The following is a 25529-nucleotide window of genomic DNA, read 5'->3' as shown; positions in this document are numbered from 1 at the left end:
TCACCTGGGCAGCTATAAGAATTATGTAGCAGTCCAGCCCATAGGTATTATAAAGAGGCAAGGATTGTGAATGGGCACATGGCCATTCTGCCCATGGCAATGAACTCTGTTCCCAGCGTGGCTGGAGTTAGGGCGTGAAATCTTGCTTCCCTTTGTCTCACTCACCTGAGGATAAAAACTCCACCTTCACCTTGTAGTAATTTTCAATTATCCAATGGCAATACACTATGTAACTCATCAATATGTATTGAGACATTGTGTAACTTATCAATAAGTATTGAGTACATTTGCATATCAAAGAGACTAAATAGGGAGCATGGTCAGCTCTTTCTAGTCTTGGATGATCTCACAGGTTTGCTCAACACTGTCTTTTCACCTTCTTCTTTCCCCTCTATCTCTACCTGAGGCCAGGTGTATCTTTCTTTTCCAATGCTAATACCTAGCATTCTCTAATTCTCTATATTAATCTCTATTCATTCTCTTAGCTGAGTTATATCATCCTCTGACCTGTGAAGTGTTAAATTGGGATCTCTGGACGGAATATAGCCTTTCAGTGACGTCCGTTGATCAGGGCATGGCTGAGGCTCCAAGATATTAATGATAACTGATCTCTGACTCATTATTGACATCTCAAATTTGGCTCCCTCATGCCCTTCACGGCATCCAGAATTTCTATTCTTTTTCTATTTTCCTACCTTAAGGCTTCTCACAGGTTCAGAAAGCCTTAAATTACACTCAGAGGGAACAGAGATAAACTATATAGGATGTAATGCCAAGATATAAATATGTATATAGAAATATTTATGCATAAATACAATATATGTATATATATATATATATATGTGTGTGTATGTATGTATATATACATATATATACACAACTAGAGAAAAAAAGAGGTTAATAATAAAAAGAAATGGGAAAAGAAACAAAAGGGAGTAAATTTATATGTCACAAAGAACCTCATTGTGGGAGGGGGGCAAACATCAATACACTGGAAGGGTAAAGAAGTTGGAGATAGGAAATACTCAACTCTTACATGCATTGGAATTGACTGAAAGAGGGAAGAATAATCAAATACATTAGGGCAGAGAACTGATTTGTGCCCTATAGGGAAGTAGAAGGGTAAAGAACAAAATGATAGGGAGGAAAGCACTACAAGGGAGGGAAAGTTTGTGTGTGGAAGGTAGTATAAAAAGACTGTAAAGAAAATCAGAGAGGAATAAGAAGGGAGGAGGCTTAGAAAAGGAAGTAAAATGAGTGTGGGAATTAGAAGGACTGATTAAAATCAAAACATTTTTGTAGAAGGAAATAGTGAAAGAAGAAAAGACAGGACTAGGAGTAGAAATCAAAATGCTTGGAAATCCATAGCTGGTAATCATAACTCTGAATGTGAATGGAATGAACTCACCCATAAAATGCAAGTGAATACCAGAGTGGATTAGAAACCAAAACCCTACCATATGCTGACTACAAGAAACACACATGAGGAAGGTAGACATGCATAGAGTAAAAGTAAGAGGATGAAACCAAAACTATTGGGCATCAACTGATAAAAAGAAGGCAGGAGTCACAATCATGATATCTGACAAAGCCAAACCCCCCTATTTGATAAAAACTGCTGAGAAAATTGGAAGACAGTTTGGGAGAGATTAGGTTTGGATCTACCAAGATACACCAAGATAAACTCAGAATGGGTGAATGACTTGAATATGAAGAAAGAAACTATAAGCAAATTAGGTGAACACAGAATAGTATACATGCCAAATCTCTGGGAAAGGAAAGACTTTAAAACCAAGCAAGAGCTAGAGAAAATCACAAAATGTAAAATCAATAATTTTGATTACATCAAATTAAAAAGCTTTTAAACAAACAAAACCAATGCAACCAAAATTAGAAGGGAAGCAACAAATTGGGAAATAATCTTCATTACAAAAAGACTCTGACAAAGTAATAATTACTCAAGCATTAAATCAATTGTACAAAAAATCAAGCCATTCTCCAATTGATAAATGGGCAAGGGACATGAATAGGTAATTTTCACTCAAAGAAATCAATACTATTAATAAGCACATGAAACAGTGTTCTAAATCTCTCATAATCAGAGATGCAAATGAAAAAAACTCTGAGGTATCACCTCACACCTAGCAGATTGGCTAACATGACAGCAACAGAAAGTAATGAATGTTGGAGGGGATGTGGCAATGTTGGGACATTAATGCATTGCTGGTGTAGTTGTGAATTAATCCAACCATTGTGAAGGGCAATTTGGAACTATGCCCAAGGGACACTAAAAGACTATCTGCCCTTTGATCCAGCCATAGTACTGCTGGGTTTGTACCCCAAAGAGATAATAAGGAAAAAGAATTGTATAGGAATATTCACAGTATTATTAATTATTAATATTCATAATATTCGCTCTTTGTGGTTGCAAAAAATTGGAAAATGAGGGGATGCCTTTCAATTGGGGAAATGGCTGAAGAAATTGTGGTATATGTTGGTGATGGAATACTATTGTGCTCAAAGGAATAATAAAGTGAAGGAATTCCATGGGAACTGGAATTACCGCCAGGAAGTAATGCGGAGTGAAAGGAGCAGAACCAGGAAAACACTGTACACAGAGACTGTGGTACAATTGAATGTAATGAACTTCTCCATTAGTGACAATGCAGTGATCCTGAACAACTTGGAGGGATCTACAAGAAAAAACACTATCCACATTCAGAGGAAAATCTATGGGAGTAGAAACAAAGAAGAAAAAGAACTGCTTGGATATATGAGTTGATGGGATATGGCTAGGGATGTAAACTCTAAATGAACATCCTAATGCAAGCACCTATAACATGGAAATATGTTCTTATCAAGGACACATGTAATACCAAATGAAATTCCATGTCAACTACAGGAAGAGGGGGAATGGAGGGAGGGAAACCATATGATTCTTGTAATCAAGGAATAATGTTCTAAATTGACTAAATAAATTAATTTCAAAAATAGGAATTTAGAAATGATACAAAGTAACATAAAGGAAATTTCTCTATGGCTTTACAGGTCATTGAGTTACCTACAAATAAGTGACATATTCCTTCGTCCTTACTCTCTAAAGATTTCGCATTTGTACTTTCATTCTTTTTACTTCCTATTTAGCATTTCTTCATACAGAGTTTCTGCTCATAATCAGTGATATGACTGTTGGAGGGAGAATTGATGCATATCTTTCTGTTCACAGATGATTGTGTACTCAATGCAATCTATAAGAGTGAGATACACCAAAGTATAGATGAATTCTACCTTCTAACTTTGGTCTGACAATTAACTCTAAGAAAACAGAGGTTCTCAACCACTCATACTTGTACCATCCATATGGGAAATTACTGAATACTGTAAATAGAGAAATTGTTAATACTATGAATGAATTAATTTGTCTTGGAAGTATATTTTCTTTTTCTTTTCATTTTTTCAGATTACATCACCCTTATTTACCATCTTAGAATCAATATTGTATATTGGTTCCAAGGCAGAAGAGTGGTAAGGCTACACAATGGGAATTAATTGACTTGCCCAGGGTCACAGAGCTAGAAATTATCTGAGGTCAGATCTGAACCTAGGATTTCCCATCTCTAGGCTTGGGTCTCAATCCACTGAGCCACCAAGATGCCCCCTCAATACAATTTTTAATAATTGTTTTCTCACACTTTACAATCCTCATTCTCTATTCATTCTACCCCTCTCCAAAAGGCAGGTAATATAGGTTTACATTTGTTATCATACAATATATATTTCCATGGTTTTCATGTCATGAAATAAGAAATACTGCTTACAGTAAATAAAAATCATAGAGTAAATAAAGTGAAGAATCATATGCTTCAAACTGCATTCAGACTCTATCAATTCCTCCAATGGTTCTAAGCAACCTTCATCTTGAGGCAATTGGAGATGTCCTGGATCTTTGCCTTCTAGTTAAATTATTCATCTGTTCACATCATATACTATTGTTGTTACTATGCTTTTGGTAGTATATTTTTCAGGGAAGTACCCATAGACAATGAAGTTGAAGGGTACATTGCCAGAGCTAGATCAGTGTCTTAGGGGATCCAAACAAAAGAGTGGTAGAGAAGAGAATACCTACCAACTGAATATCTATAAAATCATTGTGTTTGCCTCATTTTTGCATGCCTATAAGATCTGGACAGAATATTAGCACATACCAAGAAACTAAATAGCTTCCTTTTGAATGGTCTCAGGATTCTGAAGATCATTTGACAAGGTATTGGACACTGAAGGCCTTTCTTGAGGTGACTAGTCAAACATTCAAACTCTACTGCAAAGAAACTCAGATAGGCTTGCCAGAGTATTTGAAGGAGAAATGTACATTTGCCTAAAAGATTATTTTAAGGGGAAATCACAAAGGAAGTCAAAAGAAGTGGTACAAGGACTCTCTCAAGGTCTCTACGAAGGACTTTGGTATGAATTATGAGACATGGGAGACACTGGCATAGGACTATCCAGCATGATGTACCAAATTAAAGAAGGCATTATGCTCTATGAGTGAAGTGGAATTGCATTAGCTCAAACAAACAAACAAACATGAGATACACATATTTAGAGATAATATCCCAAATGTTCAAACAGGATGTTTGTGCCTGATAGCCTGTGGAGAACATTCCAAGCTCATAAAGTCTGATCAACCACTGTCATACACACTATACACTCACCTTGACATACTGGTCTCATTTTGGTCCTCTTTAATTATAAAGGACAACCAACACTCCAGAGATTGCAGATTTGTATTTTCTTTTTCTTGACTGAAGGCATGCCATTTTTTACATAGTTTCTATTGTTTGATAGAGACATCACTAGTGCCACAGCTGCTGCTATTACTATTGTCATTGGCAATGATTACTCAATACTATTCTTGCATATCTCTTTTCTCTGATTTTCTTCTACTCAGTTATTCAGTCTGAAACATAATCTTGATTTTTTTTATCCTTTGTCAAAATTCCAGCAGAATTACTACAAAATGTGTGGGAGAATATGATTTGAGGCATAGATTGATAATAAAAAGGACAGGTGACAGGAAATCAATGGCAGGACAATGCACATATTAGACAGAATGGAATGGATCAACAGAAACTCAGTAAATTTCCCATACAGTTACAGCATTAATATAACTACCTCCTTAATCAATCATTCAAGTTTTGTTGTTGTTGTTGTTTGTCCCTTCAGAAATCTCAAATAAATTTTAAAAAATTAAATGGGTGGGTTGTCAGTTGAGCTTCCTCCCTAGCCCAGTCTTATGATGGCCTTTTACTGATAGGAAAATCCAGAACCAAACTCTTATGAATGAAAAGAGTGAATGATATTTTAATATTGACTTGTATATCACTGAATAGTTTCATGTTTCCTATTTTTTAATATTTTAAAAGTATAAAAGTGAAATATTTTCCATTATTCTCTAACAAAATAAACAATAAATTATGTACTTTTTCATGTGACTTTTAGTAGCTTTATCAGTAGTTGAATATCTCAATTAAAAAAAACTACTTTGTAACAAAGACATCATTATTATTTTGATGAAGTTTAATCTAATCCAGGAGTATATACTTCTATGAGAAGAAGAATTTTTTTTATAAAAAATCAAGAAACAAAATAAAACAGGGCAAGGAAATAGTATGGGGTGAGGGGAAGGAGAGGGAGAAAAGAAGATGGAAATGATAGGTGGAGAAGTCAATAAGAATTTCTGAATCATCAGTTAGTAGCAAACATTTTATCTTTGTATCCCTAGTACTTAATATAAGGTACCTTAATATCACTGAATTGAATTGAATGATTGTTAATTACCATCATTGTTTTCTGCCAGTTGTGAATTTGTTCCTTTCAATAGTTTTGACTATAAATATGCAGAACACTTTTTGGTTAAATAAGATTGAGATTCATTCTTATTGGGTTAGATGTCTGATCTTAAAAAAAAAGAGAGAATTTGAGAACACATGGGATAAGGGCTTATGAAAGGCTGACAGGACTGTGAGTCACTTCTGGCAAACTCAGATTCATTAATTCAGTTAATTGAATTGAGCACTGTTATTTTGACAACAGACATCATAGGTTCTCTGGAGTGCTCAGCAGTATGGGTGTTATAGTCCATATGGAAAATATCTGCCTTTCCAAAAACAAAATGAACCAAAAAAATGAACTGGTGCATCTCAGGGATGTTAGGAAGAAAGGAGCATACACTATATACTATAAAATACCATGCAAGGTTTTGGCTATAGATAGACGAGTGAGAGATATAGCAAATTACTTCATAATAAACAAGGGAAATAGGGAATAATTGAGGGGGCAAAGACAAGGTCCCAAGCCTTTGTTTTTAATTTGATTTAATGTAATTCATCTTTTGTGAAAAGCATATTGAGTTAGGTACTAAAGTTACAAGTCAAAAATGAAAATATTCCTTTTAATTAGGAAAGATTTTTTTATAAGAGGGGCTAACAAATATGCCATCACTTAATAACTATGGATAACAGTCCAAATCACTTAACCATATTTGCCTCAGTTCCTCAAAAAGGAAATGGCTAAACCACTCCAATGTTTTCATTAAGTAAACCTCAAATGGTATGATGGAAAGACAGGCAAAACTGAAAAAAAAAACTCAGCAACAGGCATACAGATGACTTAAACTGTAAATGTAATAGCCTTAAAGGAGATTGTATCCCCTCTTTTATATAAACAGAGTAATTATAGATCAAACAATTAAGATATCAGTATATACCTTTTTTAAGAGGTGATTCTTTAATTGAATTAAATAAGGAACTATCATGAAGAAAGTGTTGTGGGAGAGCTTTGAGGAGAAATCCCAGGTTCAGGACAGGTTTAACCTTTGCAAGAATGCAAGACTCCAAAATTTAGCTTAAAACATAGAAAAAAGAGAATAATGAAGGGAGAGCCCAGAGGTCATCTTTCTCTTTACTCCAGGTCACCTTCCCTTAGCACTGTAGGAATGCAAGGAAAAATGCGTCATTTATATACTCTCTGACTTGCCCCACAATCAGGGGTGTTATGAAAGGGAATTCTTTATTCTTTTTGTCTATTTTGAATTAATCAACCAAAAACTTAAATATCCCTGCTGAACACTAAATAAAGGGGTACACAAGTCACTTACTTGGAAGCCCCACCTTTTTAACTCAATCAGTCAGAAACTTGTGAATCCTTCGATAAAAGTTTACACCCTTAGAGGATGAAAGGTGGATTCCACAGACATTGCCCCTCCCCCTGGCCCCCGGGTAGTGCTAGGTAATTTGGAAGCTGTGATTGGCCCCTGTGAAGAGGGGAAAGGACAGGAAGTGATATGAAAAGGACACAAAAATCCTCCTGGCCCAAGGGTCTTTGGCTTGAATCCTTGTCTGATAATTTGCCCCTTGGAGGTAACTTTGGACTTGGACCTCAGCTTTGACTTGGGATCTTGGCTTCTTGAACTGCTCCTGCATCGTCCCCTTTGGACTTTGTCTTAGGTGAATGAGTAGCTGGCCTTCCCTTCCTGGCTTCTGGAGAGATTAGTTCTGGAGAGGTCTCCTTCTCTTGGAGAAGGCTACACTGCTGGGACCTTTACATATGACCCTACCAGGTCCTCTGACTGAGGGTTAACAAGCCCTGCAAGGGCTGAGCTGGACACTGGAGCAAGATTTAGTGTGATAGACTAGACATTTTATATACCCTCTTCTTACATTTCTCTACTCTCTTTATACCTTTTTGTAAATAAAAGTTACTAAAAGTCACTTGACTTGAACTATAATATTTTTAATCAGTGACCACATTACTTTAGAATTCTCATATTTTATTCCACAGGGCACCAAACTTTTTACACAGGGGGCCAGTTCACTGTTCCTCAGACTGCTGGAGGGCTAAACTATAAATAAAAATTTTAAAAATGAATAAAAAAAACCAAACAAATCTATATACTGCTGTCTGGGATAATGGAGGCAGCCACACTGGCTATGATGGGCCTGTCACACCTTGCACAGGCCCATAACCACCACTACTATATAAGGCAGCAGTATACACAGTGTAGAATCCCCTCCCCCAGATCTCCTCTCATCATGCTGATGTCTTCCATTGTGCAGTCACATAATCCTTTGCAAGGCACCTCATTCTCATTCAGTTACTCTCAGAACAAGGTGCCACACAAAGGATTATGTCACGGGAAGTAGTATTGTTTTTGAGTGATGCCTTGTTTGCAGCATCACCACATACAGTGCTCCTCTCACTGACCACCAATGAAAGAAGTGCCCCTTCCAGAAGTGCAGTGAGTGCTGGATAAGTGGCCTCAGGGGGCTGCATGTGACCCATGGGCCATAGTTTGGGAACCCTTGTTTTAGTCAAACCCCTAAATTTAATCCCTACAGTGTTAGGACTTCTAGAGGAAGCCTGTATCCCCATATCATAAGGACCTACAAAACCCCAGGATTATATAAGCAAAAATACCTAATATCATAAGCCAAATGTCTTTTGTTTGAAGTGCCTTCAATTTTTCTTCCCAAACCAAGTAGATGTCCATGGGGGAAAAATAGAAAATTAATTAAGACTGAAGAATGAATCAGAAAAAGTAGGGGTAGGCTGGAGGTTTAGAATAACAAAACAAATTCGTACACCTGTAACCTTGAATATGGCCCCTTTTCAAAATAACTAACAAATTTCACATGCTTCCTATATTTCGATCTACCAATGAGATCAGGAAGTTGGGAGGGATTCTGGGATAATTCAAGAAAGTTTTGTGAGAGAGAGTGAGGAGAAGGAAGAAGGTCTCTACATCCAGGTATGGTTAAATTTAGTCCTTTATTTAGAAAGGATGTGAATGTTTTAGAGACAATCACTCAGTATTGATCTGTCTTGTTTGCCTCTGCTTTCCTATTCAGGCTCTGAAAGAAGAGTCTATTTGCTATCCCAGTATCACCTGCCCCAGTTAAGTATGCAGCTGAGACCAGTGAGAATGATAGTTTCCAGGGAGCATTAAGCCTAGTGAGCCAGGTTGAATGAGGTGACCCCTGCTTGCCTAAAGACAAATTCTCCCTCCTTAGAATGAGTTGAGATGTAGTTGCCCTTAATTGCTCCACTCCTCTGGAATCTGTGCTTACTTTCTTTTCTGTAAGCTGAATTAGTAACATAGTCAGAAAGCTCAAGTTCCTGTAGAAGTTTCCTTGGCTAAAACAGTATATATCTACAGCAGTTCCCATTTCCATCTATAATTCTGTCCATTGCCACATTTATTCTATTATATGGAATATATTAGTAGCTTCTAATATCTGTTTGTGTGATGTTATATGGAGTATAGAAATTAGGAGCCATATAGTTTAAAATAAAGGTAAACATACACACACACACACACACACACACACACACACACACACACACTGTATGTAGTAAAGAATCAATAGAGAGAAGGTACTAGAATTAAAGGAAATTGGTAAAAGTATCCTGTAGAAAATGGGATTTTAGCAGGAACTTAAAGGAAGCTAAGAAAGTCAGAAAGTGGAGATAAATGGTGAGAACATTTTAGGTCTGAGGAATAGGCTGTGAAAATGTATTGTCTGAATAAAGAATATCATGTAACATGAACAGCATGGAGGCCAGAATTATCTGCTTAAATGTGTAAATAGTATCATATTCTTTTGTCTCGGGTTTATAGTCCACTTTGAATAGACAGATTCAATTTTGTCATTATTTCTGCCTAAATATTCACTACAAATTGTAGAAGAACCTTATTTTGTTGCCTGCTGTTGTAGGGGGCCAAACTATAGCACACACACACACACACACACACACACACACATTTGAATGAGAGAGAGTGCAGCCTTTACTTTTTAAACTTATAGAATAATTTGTTTAGGGGCTCATGGTTGTTTCTTTGTAAGGGCCTGAAATTTGAAAATCTTAGGAGGAATGTAGTACATGGTTAATCTCTATAGTTGTATATAGATTGAATAAATTCATGCTTCATTGAAACATGTATATATAAACAAAAGTACATGGTCACATTTTTGTGTTTAAATAAACAAAGCAAAGATTTTAATGAAATACTTTTTAGATTATTCTATCCCAATGGGAGTGCTTTTATTTATAGCATCAATCTTTTATTTCATTCATTGTAATCTTCAAATGACTTTTGTCTTCTTTGTAATATTATTTGGGAAAAGAAATGGGGGAATTGGAAAAAACAGGGGATAATGGAAGGTTTCTAGCAGGGTGTGGAGGAGTTTAAGGGGAGAGAGGGAATATTGCTCAGTGAGGCAAAGGAGAGAGACTCCACCTGTCAAGAGGAAGCAGCAGGGGTCCAATAAGGATTGTTTCTCTTGAATGACTGAACTGATGTTCAGCTCCCTCTTTGCCCCAGAAAAGATATTCCACGTATCTGACTGTGAATTAAAATAATATAAAGTTTAATAACCAGTTGGGATTAGAGTTTTTTCCTCAGCTTCAGAGCTGAGGCCAGGCCTCATAGGCTGGTGGTGGGTTTCTCCCACTCGCTTCTACTCTATATCAGTCCTTGCTCTGTCTAATTCAGAATCTTAGCAGTAGACAGAAAGCAAACAAGAACAGTTCTAACCTTCAGAAGCCTGTGTCTTCAGGCTGAACAGAGTAGAGCTACTCCACTCTAGACTGGGCTGAATAAGCTCCCTCCTCCCCCACCAGGCAGGAAGTGAAACCTGGTAGGAAGGAAGTGCTAGTCATAAGATCCAACTGCCACTCCCAGTTGCCCCTCCCCCCACCAATTCTCAGTCTTTTTTCCTTTCCACAATCCTCCCCTTTTTTTTTGTTGTGACCTTCCCAAGGTCAATTATTTATATTATAGTTACCAATTTACTATATCTACTCTAAGGAATTCTATGCAGGAAAGTTTGGGTGAGGGTAATTTTAGGTTTTTACAATAAATTCAGTACAGTAAATGTTTAAACAAAACTATTACAAGAAATTTGGATCTTAGTGATAATACTACTTACTCTAAGTTAACTAAAACTAATACATTATTTATAGAAATTATTTACATATAATACAACAATATGTATATTGTTCCACATCCTGATGTTAGTCAAATAGAAATATCTATTGATCTTTCTATTTGCCTAAGACCTTATGGAATAACTATATACATATTTACATTTTGCATAAATACAATTTCAGACACTTGTTTATATAAACAAGGTCTCTCAATATGTCAGTTTGTGATTTTGTGTTTTGTGTCTAATAGTGTTTTGTTGAATTAATACTTATCAAGTTTCTTCAGATTTCCACTTCTCATGTTGACTAATGGATCTCTTCTTTCTTTCAAGTTATGTAGTGATGCATGCTATTTCCCTAATATGTGAAGTTACTTTTGTTTTATTATTTCAACATACTCAGTTTTATATGTCTTGTTTTCGATCTGTCCTCTTCTTATGTAAACAAATTTACAAAGTTCAAAGTCTTAGCTGTCCATTTCAACTTTTTTTTCTTTGTTTCATTTCTCTAGTAGCTATTAAACAAATTTACAAAGTTCAAAGTCTTAGCTGTCCATTTCAGCTTTTCCTCTTTGTTTCTTGTCTCTAGCACCTTTTCTTGATGCTTTTCCTCTGAGCTCATTTAAAATCTTTTCCTCTGGGAGGCTTTAAAATCTTTTCCTTTGGGATGCTTTTCCTCTCCGTTGCTTTTCCTCTGGACTGGAAAGTTGTCTTCAACATTGTGTCACTATTATTTCTTTGTGGTGTACTTTTTATGTTAATCAGTTTTTGTTTTCATTTCTCAGCACTATCTCTTATCTAATTATCTTCTATGTCTGTTACAGTGATGTTGAACTATTCTGGTTTTATGTGGGAACAGTGGAACCATAAAAACTTCCCTACAATTTTTATAGCTGTTGGGGTAGTAAGCAATACTTCATGTGGTCCCATCCATTTTATGTCTATAGCCAATTTTCTATTGAAATTTTTTAAGTATACTATGTCTTCTGATTTGATGTTGTGCAAACTGTAATCCAGGGGTATTGTTTGTTGTATCAAACCCATTTCATGCAACTCTGCTAATCTTGTTTGTAAAGCTTGTATATATTTTTTTAATTGACAGTTTCCACCTATCATTGCAATGTAAGCTGATTTACAAGTCCTTCCTTGCCAAATTGTGTGTCCATATAGCTTCTCAAATGGAGAGATGTGCACATATCCACTGGGTCATGTTCTAAGTTGGAACAGAACTAATGGCAGAATGTCTGTCCATTTTTGGTGTGTTTCTGCATGAAATTTTCCTATTGATATTTTAATGTCTTTAATCTCTCCACTTGCCCCAAACTTTGGGGATGATATTGTGTGTGGTATGTTGCTTGTATTCCTAGATTTTTATAAATTTCATTTAATATTGATTGAGTAAAGTGACTTCCACGGTCTGAGTCTAATTTTGAGGGAATCCCAAATCCAGGTATGATTTCTTTTAATAGGATTTTGACCACAAATGCTGCATTGTTTTTTTGGCAGGAAAATCTTCTGGCCATCTAGTCAGTCTGTCTATGATGACAAGGCAATACTTAAACACTTTGTCTTTTGGCATATTGATAAAATCTATTTGTATGCATTCAAATGGAGTATGTGCTAATGGAAGATCTCCTAACCCTTTGGTCTTATAATCTCCCTGACTGAAAATTTGCATACAAGTTTTACATTTTTGACAAACTCTTATGGCATATGAGGATATTCCTGGTACAGTCAAAAATCGTCTCACTGAATTGATCACGTCTTGAATTCCACAGTGTCCTTCTGCATATATTGCCTTGCACACATGATAAAATAAAGTTTTAGGCAGGATGGGCTTGCCTAGTTGTGAAAACCATATTCCTCTCATTTGTTTTGCTCCTAAGTTCTTTATCCATGACTGAACTTACTGTTCATTATAGGCATTAGTTAGATTGTCCTGTTCAACTATTACGAAATTCAATACATGTAAAGGTCCTTCTCTAGCTCCAAATTTTGCTGTAATGCAGCTCTATGGTTTCCCAAGGACACATGATCATTAGCCCCTGTGTGTGCTCTACAGTGGATTATTGCCACTTCCTTGGGAAGTTGTACAGCCTCAAGAAGTTGCATTATTACTTTGGCAAATGTGATCTCTTTGCCTGCACTTGTCAAAAATCCTCTATGTTTCCAAATTTCTGCTGTGGCATGAATTACTGAAAATGCGTACTGGGGATGTATGTAAATATTGACCCGTTTATCTTTACTAATTTGTAAAGCATTTAATAAAGCAACTAGCTCTGCCCCTTGAGTGCTCATGTGCTTTGGTAAGGACGCTTACCATAATGTCTCTGTTTGTGTTACTACTGCCACTCCAGTATACCTTTCTCCATTATCTATCATGTTCGAACGATCGGTATACATTTCAGTGTTGGGTTGTTCCAGGGGAGTGTCTTTTAAATCATTTCTTGGTTTTTCTACTAATAATATTGTTTCTTGGCAATTATGTATGGGTTCCCCTTCCAACAGCAGATCTGGAATCAAGTATGCTAGATTCAATGGTTGGCAATGTTTAAAGTGATGTTTTCATTGCTTAGTAACACAATTTCATATTGAGAAAGATTTTGTTGCGTGCAAGCTTGTAAATGGCATTTCTTCAATATGGATTATAGTTGGTGTGCAGAGTAGATATTAAGTTTTGATCCTAATAACAAATCAGATGACTTTTGAATCATGGTGGCTGTGACTGCGATTGCTCTCAAATAGGGAATTATTCCTTTATCAATTATATCCAGCTGTGTACTATAATATGCCATTGGCCTAAAATTGGGTCCTAAAGTTTGGACTAACACTCCAGAAGCTATGCCTCTTGCTTCATGTACAAAGGGATGGAATTCTTTGTTGTAGTCTGGAATACCTAAGGCTGGAGCTGTTATGATTGCCTCTTTGAGCTGTGCCAAGACTTGGAGCTGCTCTTTCATATGTAGAATAGAGTACCTCTACTCTGTTCAGCCATTGCAAACTTTCATAGATCCTAAGCAGAAAATAAATATAATCTGGAATTGTTATAAAAAATAAGTTGTAAATCATATAAAAAAAACATCCAATCCAGGCCAGATAACCCATGGCAAGTAATAGTTTCTTTGTCGTCTTATATCTTGAATAGCTTTTTGCAAGAGAAAAAATGTTTGTAAGTCTGGCCCTTTAAGAGGCGCCTCCTCTCTTCAGGAAAAGTGATTTCTTTTGGGTGTGGTATCACTAGGCAGATTAGTTGCACTCAACACTGCTCTCAAAATGGTTACTTTTCACATCTTGGAAAGGACATTTCCCCCTTTTTCAGTAAGTTTTACTTATATTTTGTTATCATTTTCATATGTATTTCATAGCGACAGGGAGTATCAACATAAAAACTGAGAACAGTACAGATCTGATATTTCTGTCTAAATATGACAGCACTTCAAGTAAAAGTCCATTCACTTTTATAATACATTTATTTGTATTTCTCTACAATAGCAGAAAAGCATATTGGAGAAATTGGATGGAGAGAAATGCAAAGTAATCATGATGGTACAAAAATTTTTAACAAATCTCTAAGACTTCATTTCTCAAAAAAGTATAGAAATGAGTCCAATGAATGAGAATACTAGTCATTCCCCAATTGATATATTGTCAAAAGATACCAACAAACAGTTTTCAAAGTAATTAAAGTTCTCTGTAGTCATGTAAAAATGCTCTCAATCACTATTAATTAGATAAATGCAAATTAAAACAAATCCAAGGCAACAAACTACACCTATTAAATTTGCTATTTTGATAGAAAAGGAAAATAACAAAACTTAGAGGAGATTTTGGAAAGCTGTGATATTTGAGGGGGAATTGTGGATTGATTCAACCATTCTAAAGAGAAATTTAGTTTTGTCCCAAGGACAATAAAATAATATATACTGTTTGATCCAATTACTAGGTTTGTATTCCAGAGACAAAAAATAAATAGGAGAAGGACCTTTGTGTACAAAAACATTTAAATTAACTTTTTGTGGCAAAGAACTGGAAAGTGAGGGGATATCTCTCAACTGATAAATAGCTTAGTAAGTTATAGTAAATGATTGTAATGGAATACTATTATTCTGTAAGAAATGACAGGCAGTAGGAGAGAAGAATAACCTGGAAAGACTTTTAAAAACGAAAACAAAATGAATAAAGCAAAATGAGTAGAACATTGTACACTGTGACAAAAATACATATATTTGTACATTTAAATAATTAATTGTTATAATTTTCCTAAAACTTTTCATTTACTGCAATATCACTACTATGATATTATGATTTCCAGTGAATTGCAAAACCATTTAAAAAACTCTGAATGTAAATAAATATTTTATTTCATTATTTTAACTCTTGAATTCATTATCTAGGATGCTAAATTATAGTTATTATGTTATCAAAATATAAAAATTTAAAAGCAGTATTATGGCCATTTAATACCACCTTCTTTGCATGTTAAAAAATTCTTATTAAAAGAGGTACACAAGTGTCACTTAATAGAACTCTTATCTATGAAAGATCTTTCCAGTCTTTTGATTCATTTGTTTATTTTTCAATAATTTGATTATAAAGAATACTTTAACCTCATTTGTTGAAACTAATTATGACAGTCTATTATAAGTAAACTATCCTCTCTATTCCATAGTATAGCACTGGAGAAGCCATTCCAAATTGGGTATTACAGATGGTATTCTTATTTTTTATGTAAATATAACATTCAATAATGAGAAACAGAATAGAGAGTAGATCTTTTAAAAGGTATCTGAATATGGGATATCTATCAGGATAATTTATCAGGAAAATAACTTATTGTTTCAATCAGAATACTCTGAATTTTTATTTATTTAATATAAAAGTTTTAAAGGGGCAATTTGAAATACATCTAGTTTAACCTCCAACTCCTTCCATAATATCTGAGAAACCTATGTCATATAATTCAGTTTAAAACAGCTTAAATTAATCTTTTTAATAAACAAATTTGACTGTGTTTCTCCATTGCTGAAAAAATCAATGACATTGTACTTGAAACACTAGCAGTAGCAATAAGAGAAGAAAAATAAATTGAAGGCATTAAAATAGGCGAGGAGACCAAGTTATCACTCTTTGTGGATGGCATGATGGTCTACTTAAAGAATCCTAGAGATTCAACCAAAAAGCTAATTGAAATAATCAACAACTTTAGCAAAGTTGCAGGATACAAAATAAAGCCACATAAGTCATCAGCATTTCTATATATTTCCAACACAGCTCAGTAGCAAAAACTAGAAAGAGAAATCCCATTCAAAATCACCTTAGAGAAAATAAAATACTTAGGAATCTATCTCCCAAGACAAACACCGGAACTCTATGAACACAACTACAAAACACTCTCCACACAACTAAAACTAGACTTGAACAATTGGAAAAACATTAACTGCTCATGGGTAGGACGAGCCAATATAATAAAAATGACCATTCTATTCAAACTTATTTATCTATTTAGTTCCATATCCATTGAACATCCAAAAAATGTTTTTACTGATTTAGAAAAAAACATAAGTTCATTTGGAAGAGCAAAGGATCAAGACTATTCAGGGAAATAATAAAAAAAAATACAAAGGAAGGGAGCCTTGCACTCCCAGATATCAGACTATATTATATAACAGGGGTCATCAAAACAATTTGGTACTGGCTAAGAGACAGAATGGAAGATCAGTGGAATAGCGTCAGGGTAAGTGACCTCAGCAAGACAGTCTATAACAAACCCAATGATCCCAGCTTTTGGGACAAAAATCCACTATTTCATAAAAATACTGCTGGGAAAATTGGAAGACAGTTTGGGAAAAATTAGATTTAGATCAACACCTCACACCCTACACCAAGATAAATTCAAAATGGGTAAATGACTTGAACATAAAGAAGTAAACTAGAAGTAAATTAGGTGATCACAGAATAGTATACATGTCAGACCTTTGGGAAGGGAAAGATTTTAAAACCAAGCAAGACTTAGATAGAGTCACAAAATGCAATATAAATAATTTTGATTACATCAAATTAAAAAGTTTTTGTACAAACAAAACCAATGTAACAAAAATCAGAAGGGAAGCAACAAATTGGGAAACAAACCTCATAAAAACCTCAGACAAAGGTTTAATTACTCAAATTTACAAAGAGCTAAATCAACTGTACAAAAAACCAAGCCCTTCTCCAAAATGATAAATGGGCAAGGGACATGAATAGGCAGTTTTCAGATACAGAAATCAAAATTATTAATAGGCACATGAGAAAGTATTCTAAATCTCTCATCATCAGAGAGATGCAAATCAAAACAACTCTGAGGTATCACCTCACACCTAGCAGATTGCCTAACATGCAATTGCCTAACATTGCAAAGGAAAGTAATGAATGCTGGTGGGGATGTGTCAAAGTAGGGACACTAATTCACTGTTGGTGGGCTTGTGAACTGATCCAACCATTCTGGAGGGCAATTTGGAACTATGAACAAAAGGTAATAAAAGACTGTCTGCCCTTTGATCCAGCCATATCACTTCTGGGTTTGTACCCCAAAGAGATAATAAGGAAAAAAACACCTGTACAAGAATATTCATACCTGCGCTCTTTGTGGTGGCCAAAAATTGAAAAATGAGGGGATGCCCTTAAATTGGAGAATGGCCGAACAAATTGTGGTATATGTTGGTGATGGAATACTATTGTGTTAAAAGGAATAATAAATTGGAGGAATTCCATGGAGACTGGAACAACCTCCAGGAAGTGATGCAGAGCAAGAGGAGCAGAACCAGGAAAACATTGTATACAGAGACTGACACACTGTGGTACAATCGAACGTAATGGACTTCTCCATTAGTGGCAATGTATTGTCCCTGAACATTCTTCAGGGATTTAGGAGAAAAAAAAACTATCTACAAGCAGAGGTCAAACTGTGGGGGTAAAAACACCAAGGAAAAGCAACTGCTTGACTACAGGGGTTGAGGGGATATGGCTGAGAAGAGACTAAATGAACTCTCTAATGCAAATACCAACAACATGGAAATGGGTTTGAATCAAGATTACATATGATACCCAGTGGAATCATGTGTTGGCTATGGGATAGGTGGGGGGTAAAGGGGGGGGAAGAAAATGATCTTTGTATCCAATGAATAATGCTCAGAAGTGACCAAATAAAATAATGTCAATTTAATAAAAAAAATAAAAAATAAATTCCAGAATTCACAGTTCTAGTAGAAAATATCCCCAGTGCTTAGCATAGCTCCTGGCACATAGTAAACCCTTAATAAATGTTTATCAAATTTAATTAAATGAAATGATTTCTATATATTTGGACAGATTTCTTTTATGATTTTTTGAAATACTTTATCAATGCTCATTCATGGTCAAGACTTTTCAGACACTCCAATAATTCTTAAATTAGCTTTTATTTTACCCATTTTCCAGGTCATTTGGGGTTTTTTAGGAAATAGATTACATTTGCTTTCATTTTGTAACAGCCTTTTTTATTTCATCCTAATGTTTCTCTCTGTTATTTCTTTTTGCTTTATTCTAATTTTCAAGGAGTTTGTTACTTGGGCAAGATTTCATACCACCTGTGCTAAGCTGCTAAATCTCTTTCTGAGTTTCTCTTCCTTAGTACTCATTTCTTTTTTAATCCTTTTTTCCACTCTTTTAGTTTTATTTTTAATATTACTAAAACATTTTTGAACTCTTGCATGATTTCTTATAGAAATTATATTTAATCTTGGGTTTAAACTATTTTTTTTACTTTCATGTAAAACAATTACTACTTCCAATACAAGAGGAATAGTTCTGAATTGTCCCTCTCCCAGTTAAAAATAATGACATCAAATACTTCCTCTGTTACCTACAATGTATTAGATGTCCCTTTTCATGGTTTACGGCTGCTAAGATCTTCATCTACTCCTGCTCCCCAGTTCCTATAATTTCTCTGATATTTTCCCAAAATATAATTATGAGATTTGTATATAAAATTATCTATCAATCATAGGCCAGCATTAGAAATCAAAACAATCAAATAAATCTCCAGAATTCATTTTATTGATTTGAAATTTGAGGTATTTAGTTTGGAAGCAATAATAGATTTGACCTCAAAAATACTTCTTCAGACCCTCACAGGCAGGTTACCAAAGTAATCAGCTAATTTTTTTTAAACAGAAATTCAGCTTTTTATCTACACAATTATTAGTAGTTAATTTGTTGGCTCATTAATTCTAACACCATTCCTTTCTCTACCTCATACATTCTTCTAATTGGTCAGTTTATGAAGGTGATCTGTACCATAAACATTAAATTACTTCTTCTGACCAAAACAAAACAAAAGAAAAAAGAAAAACCTCACTGTAGTTCTTCCTAAATTCTTGAGTTTTTATATGTTTGTATATTCCACTACCCTCCACTCAAAATATCATATTCCATTATAGAAAATATGAATTACATTTTGAAAATGTATATACTAAGGCAAAAAGTAACTTTTCATTTTTGGAATTTACAACATAATTTTACCTCTTATCATTAATGATTCAATTTCTCTTTTACCTCCATTATTTTAATGTACTTTTGAAAGTATAAGAAAATGCTAATAATTGTCTCTAGTTAACAAGGAACATCATGTAATTGAATGTTATAATTTATGAATTTATCTGTCATTGTACTTACTAATTTCTTTTCCAATTTAGTTTAGTGCCCGTTGTTCTGGAGGAGGGGGTAATGTTTGTGGTTAATGAAATAAATGAACTATACACCTCATATTTCAAATTCTTCTATAGTTCCTTTATATATGTAATATTTTCACTATTTCAAATTGATCTTCCATGTTTTAGCAGATAGAGTCATAAGTTGCTTTATCACAAACACTCAATCAGGTTTTAGACAACTCTTTGGTACTAAGGTGTGCAGAATTTACCTTTTATAATTTTTGAGTGTTAGTTTACCACAAAATCAATACTAATGGCCTTTGTCACGTGGTAAAAATTCTGCCAAAACTTGTGCTTGGCCTACAGAGCCTTAGTCACCTTGAAGTCATAATAAAACATTAGTGTTAGAATTGAGAATATTATATGTAAAATGTATTATTTGCCTTCAAAACTTTCAGTAATATATGCATACTTTTCCAAACATCAGATAAAAGATAAAGAGAAAAATAAATATCCAAGCATGAATCTTATAAGGCCATTTATTCATAAAGCTACATATTCAGGGATTCCTCTGGGTTTTTTTTTTGGTATTGTTGTTTTGTTTTTTTTTAATTCACCCTCCAGGAGAAATCTGTATAATCCACTAAAAATATATTGTAAATTTAAATTTCTTCATCACCAGCATAAAAATATATGTTCTTGTTCCAACTTTTCTGGTGGATAGATTCTTGCTCTCATAGCACTCCCAGTGGCCAGATGAGATCTTTAGTGTTTGTTAATACCAGGCAAAATAAATAAATCTCTCATATATAATAAGAACTAGTTTACTATAACATATATTCTTATTCTTTCTCATGAAGATTTAGGTGTGTTCTAATCTTTATATTTAACAGATAACATACACATTAGAAGTTATTTCTAGACTTAAAATCAAATGAGCTAGGTTTAAATGTTCAAATCCTGGCTCATTTCCTTAATATCTAAGAATAATTAACATTTATGCAGTACTTGCTATTTGCCATGTACTGTACTAAGCACTTTACAATTATTATTTCATTTAATCCTCAAAAAATGTTGAAATTTGAGCTTTCTATTATTCCTATTTTATAGGTAAAGAAAGTGAGGCAAATTTGGGTTAAGTAACTTGTCCAGGATCATACAGGTAATAATACATGTCTAAGATCGAATTTGAATTCATTGTTTTCTGATTTGAGGCCCCAGAACTCTACTGCGCCACATTTGTGGCACAAGTTCTAGCTGTAAAATCATGTAAAAGTTATCAAACCTTTTGAAATCATGATATCCTGTAACATTAGGAAACCACTATATCCCTCACAATAAATCAAAAGCTTTAAAGTCTTAGATAAATGCAAGCTGTTTTTATAATTCTTACCTGAAGCAGGGGTGTATTAGAGCCAGTTCCAATGGGATATTTATTGCTGATAGTTAAATTTGGTGTGAGAGCATTTCTAACTCCCATATTGTAAATTGATTTATTGTTCTGTTAATAGCCTAAATAAGAAAGTGATGGAGGAAATATCAATAATACTAATTAAATTTAAAAATGTGTCTTGAATTTTTGGAGACCAGTTGTCAAATATTTACTAGCACACCCCTGCTTAGGAGAATGTATAATGGTCACTACAAAGGACATATTCCCATTTGTTGTTCTATTGGTATAGTACTTAGATAAATGAAAACATAAAACATGTCCTCTAGATACCTGGCACCTAAAAGAAAATGATACAGACAAATAAGCAGAGGCCAAAGCTCTGATCAAAATGAGTAAAGGCAGGATACCAATACATCATTAGACATTATAGAAATAATATCAAATACAAGTCAGGGATGAAAGTGTTTTGTTGTGGTAGATGATTAAAAAGACTCCTTTTACTTATGTAACAACACTTCAATATTTCAGGGGGATAAAGAAGCTTTCTTTTCAGTTTTTATTTTGCTGAATTGAGCTCTGGGTTCTTTGCTTAAAGCTTAAGGAGAAGGCTATAATTGGAATATTTTCATGAGGTGGTCATTAACAAGGAAAATTTTATTAAAGACCACTCAAAAATCATTGCTTTTTGTTTGCAAAAACCCATTTAATTTATCTTAGGTGGATTTGCAATTACTAGTTGTGCTTCTCAGTTCAGCATGGTTTCTGATGGCTTGTGTTATGAATAATCTTCCCAAAGTCCTTTGTGCAATTTCCAATTTAGTGATGTGTTTTTCAATGACCAATATCATTTAGTCCAATTAATAAACATTTTAATGTAGGTCTTTATTAAATGACCTATCAAGAACAACATAATATTGAGGTATTGAAAACAATAATAATAGAAAGAAATAAGGAACAAGGAACAAAAGGAGAATGCTAAGTGCATCATATTCTAGAGCAGTGATAGCAAAATCAAATAGAAATGAATGGGGACAAATATTGATTTAGAATTCCACAATTTAGTTATTTCATATTGTATTTTAATTTATGTTGGTCAAAATTTTCCAATTAAAATTCAATCTGGTTCCAAAAGCACTAGGGAGTTTTGTTGGCTATCTACTGAAAGAGTTGGCACCTCTCTTTCAAAACACCTTAAATCTAAGCTAAAGACTTGTATATTCTATTTTATCTGATTGGCAAAAAGAGTCACTGAAAAAATTTTAATTAATGAATAACCAAAATTTGTGCCTTATGAATATTATTCAGTGACTATGAAAGTGTCGAAACTACAAGTAAGGAAACTTAAGAAATGTACATTAAATGTCTACTATTGGTAAAGCATTGTGAAAGGGAGATTAGTGAAGGTAGAAGATTATGAAAATAATCAAGGCAAATAATGAGGAGGCCAGTACTAGTACAGATAGTACAGTGGTACCCTAAATATAGGAAAGAGGACAGTTTATAAAATGTCATGGAAGTAGAATCAATAACATTTGAAATATGATGTTACCAAAGAGGGAAATGTTGTTCCCCCATCTTTGGTAACTAAATGATATTGCCAAGAAATAGATATGAAAGAATTAGAAGAAAGACAAATTTAGAGAAAAGGTGACAAAATACAGCATTTGAGAGGTGCTGTGTATCCTTGGGCAAATTAGTTAATCTCAAAATCACAGTTTTGTGATTTTGTTGATCATTTGTAAAACGGCTATGATTATGCTTCTGTTCCATACCTTAAAAACATGTTATAAATCTTAAAGAGCTATATCATTTAGAGTTATTTCTCTGTCTTAAAAAACATGGTAAAATTATATTTCTCTTTTAAAACCTTTTTTGTATATCTATTATTGTTTTTAGATAACTTTAAAATACTAGAATTATGGACTATCATATATCCTATTTTTAAGCATCTGGTAGAGATTCTTAACCTGAAGCCCAAAAACTTTTTAAAGAAATAACCGGATAACTATATTTTAAAAATATTTGTTTTCCTTTATATATCTATGTAGGAGCAGCTGGGTGGAACAGTAGATAGAGCAAGGAAGACCCAAGTTCAACTATGACCTCAAACATTGTTATGTATGTGATTCTGGGCAAAGCACTTAGCTATTTTCCACAGTTTCCTCTTTGATAAAATGATCTAGAGAAGAAAATGGCAATTTATTCCAGTATTTTTACCAAGAAAACCCCAAAAGGAGTCACAAAGAGTTGGACATAACTAAACAACAATAACATATTCCTATTTATTTTATGCATTTAAGATCCTTTTTCTAAGAAAGAGTCTATGAAACAAACAAAAAAAAAAAAGGGTTGACAGTTTTTACCAGTGTCAAGCCTGTCACAGGGGTTTATCAAACAAAAAGATTAAGAATTTTTGTACTATGACCTATAAATTAATCTAACGTAAGAAACTGCCCTGTTATATGACAAAGTGACATGTTAGGGCGATGTATTTATAATTATAAAGGACTTTAGAAGCCATTTAGCATAACTCCCTAATTTTACAGATGAGGAAATGGAGGCAGAGAGCCCAAGTCTGTGTTGGTGTAGATGTGGCAAGAATGCCAGGGCTTCCTAGAGGGGTCACTCCATCCCTCCTCTCCATAGCACCCCAGAACATTGTGTGCATGCCCTGCTCCTCTGTCCAGCCACCCAATGTGAGCACTTCTTCCCTCTACTGTCTGGAGTAATGTATGTGTGTATGTGTGTAGGTGGGGTTCACAGACAGCTTGAAGATGCAGTTTGAGCACACAATGTCAAAAACATCCACCAATGCTGGCCTAAGTGATTTGCCCATAGTTATAAATTTAATAAGAGGCAGAATTTAAAACCTGGGCTTTCTGACTATATCTGTGTGCCCTATCATCAACTATGTTATCCATTCATTTTATACATTGATTTTTTTGTCTGATTACATATAGTAATGAGAAAATTACATTGCTGCTTTAATATAACTACTTAGATAAGGACTGGAAGCTTTAGAGATTAAAAAAAAGATGAAATGAAAATATTTCAAATGTTACCTCTTCCTGTCATAACCTTGTAAATCTGCCATATAAAGTAGATACAGATATGTATAAACAAGCAATTCACAGGACAGAATATATATAAGCATTAAACTAGAACAGGACAAAAAAAAATCTGAAAAATTCTGTATAAAATACAAGATCCAGAAATGTCTGGTTAAATGCTTCAAAAAAAGGTTTGGATCTCAGAACATAATTTGGAATATTTTGAAGTGATAATCAAACTCAAAGGAATATAAGAGATATGAAGGGAAAGATTAGAAAAAGATGAATGGGGCTAGGACAGAGTTTTTGAGAATACTCAGCACAGGAAGGAGAAGAAGCAGTAAAGAAGTCTGAAGAAAATATCACAGAAGTCAAAGGAAGAGAAACTAAATAGCAAAGAAGCTATTGTAAGTCATTGATGTCAAATGCTGTCAGAATTCTAGAATAAAAGTAAAAAGAAGAGATAATCAGATTTAATGTTCAAGAGATGAGATTAGAAGTTACTTGTGAGAGGTTAAGAAGACAATGAGATAGTAGAGGAAATTATTACATAATATTTCTTTTAGTAGTTTTTTAATAAAGAAGAGAAAACATAGGACATTAGCTTGAGTGATAAAGTAATAGAGTTAAAATATAAGCATTATTCAATTACATATATAATTTTTGACAATTGTTTTCTGATATTTTATATTTAAAATTCTCTACCTCATCCTCCCCCAGATGGTAAGTACTCAGATATTGTATAAACCGGTGCTTTCATACAATATATATCTCCATATTGCTCATGCTGAGACAAAAGACAGATATCACACATAGAATCAAAAGGAAGGAAATAAAATGAAAAATGGCATGTATAGATCCACAATCAGACTCCAACAGATTCTTCTTCGGTTGTGGATGACATTTTTCAACATGAGCCTTTGTGCATACCTTGGAAATTTGCTTTGCTGATAATAGTTTAGTCCTTCACAGTCGATTATCATACAATATTTCTGTTACTGCTTATGGCACAATAGTATTCCAGTACAACCTTATACCACCACTTGTTCAGTCATTCCCCAACTGATGAAACCCCTACAGTTTCTGATTCTTTGTCACTACCAAAAGAGCTGCTAAAATGTGTTTTGCATTTAAGGGTCCTTTTCCCTTAGCTCTGTTCTCTTTGGGATATAGACACAGCAGTGATATTGCTAGGTTGAAGGATATTCAGAGTTTGATGGCCTTTTGGGCTTTGTTCCATATTGTTCTCCAGAATGGTTGTATAAATTTACAATTTGTCCAACATAGTATTAATGTCCCAATTTCCCCACATACCCTCCAAGATTTATCATTTTCCTTTTTTGTCATATTAGCCAATCTGATAGATGTCAGTGAGCATCTCAGAGTTATGTTAGTTGACATTTCTCCATTCAGTATTTATTTGAGGCATATT

Source organism: Monodelphis domestica, chromosome 8 (assembly GCF_027887165.1).
Source record: "Monodelphis domestica isolate mMonDom1 chromosome 8, mMonDom1.pri, whole genome shotgun sequence".
Lineage (NCBI taxonomy): Eukaryota > Metazoa > Chordata > Mammalia > Didelphimorphia > Didelphidae > Monodelphis > Monodelphis domestica.
The sequence above is the reverse complement of the archived record's forward strand: the minus strand, read 5'-3'. Positions refer to the sequence as shown.